The sequence below is a fragment of the Gavialis gangeticus genome, unplaced genomic scaffold (genome assembly GCF_001723915.1).
Source record: "Gavialis gangeticus isolate Ggan-Ray unplaced genomic scaffold, GavGan_comp1, whole genome shotgun sequence".
NCBI classification, from domain to species: domain Eukaryota; kingdom Metazoa; phylum Chordata; order Crocodylia; family Gavialidae; genus Gavialis; species Gavialis gangeticus.
In genome coordinates, this window is record NW_017729022.1 from 129,360,039 (window position 1) to 129,361,242 (window position 1,204).

At 48.1% G+C, this 1,204-nt stretch overlaps 1 protein-coding gene across 5 annotated transcripts in view; it reads right to left on the reverse strand.

Annotated features, from left to right (window-relative positions):
- Window positions 1–1,204, reverse strand: part of NINL (ninein like) — a 90,995-nt gene that overhangs the window by 56,884 nt on the left and 32,907 nt on the right. The gene's annotated exons all lie outside the window — the stretch shown is intronic.

Sequence of the window (1,204 nt, forward strand, 5' to 3'; positions counted from 1 at the left end):
GATAGGGGGTATTTGCATTGGTTTAGTTACATTTGGTGCAAGCCCAAATCCCTGCATAGACTCTCTCATTTCAGTTTAAAGCATCTGGTTTTATTCAATCATTAATAGGTTTAAGCAAAGTTTCAGTCCGGGTCTGCTCTGCTGGGTGTAAACTGGGTGTTATGAATGAGCCTGCGCAATGTTCTGGACCTGGTTAAGGTCTACATTGCTTCTCAGCCTCTTGAAGGCTCAGATCAAGCATTGCATTGGTGAAACACTGCAAGCCCCAGTGCCCTACCGCAACAACACCCAGAGCCCAGCCCCAACAGGAAAAACAGCAGTGGATCCAAACTGAAGTGCCTGAAACTGCTGGGGTATTACGGGCCAAGGGCAACAAGGAGATGTGCACAGAAGGGTAGGAAAACCCAGAGCGGACAGACTGGGAAAGTCCATCTTGCCTATTCCTGCATTCTACAGCAGAAAGTGCCAGACTCCCAGAAAGGTTTAGGACCCCTACAGCAGGCCAGTGCAAGATATTCTGCTTCCACAAGGGTGAAGCCCAAGTCCCAGATTAGAGACTGGCCAAAAGCCTGAAGCCCAACCCCATCTTTCCCCTTCTAAAAATCTGACCCTTACTCAGAGACCAGAAACCAGGGGACAAGCAGCAAAAGAGAGGCACTAGATTTAAAGGAGAAAGAGTCAACTCTTTTTTCCCACACAGGAGCACATCTAATTCCACACATGAGGTGCATAAGTGGATGTAGGCACCTAAGGATGATTCTATTTCACCCTGCTCCAAGTCCTTAAAAAAACCCATTAATACACACAGGGTCTCTTGTCTTTGCTGCTTTTTGTGACTTGCTCTTAACTTTAAGAGGCGAGTGGACTGGTATAAAAGTAGGGGTGTTGAGGGCTCTTCAGGGACTTGAGCAGGCTGCAGGAGGATCATACTTAGGCACCGCATTGGTAGAAAAAGGTCCCCATGGGACACTTGGCCAGCAGAGCTCACTATCACAAGAGAGCTTGAAGGCCAAGAGCTCTGTGGGGCTCCAGAGCAGGACAGGATGGGATGTTTATACAGCTGACAGAAGCATCCAGGAGACACAACAGGACGGAAGGATGATTTTCAGAAAGGCTGGAATCTTCACCTCCCCTAAGCCATCAAGTTCCAATTCAACAGTTTCCCAAGTGCAAGTCCTATACAGAGCCTAAAGGGGGAAGTGTA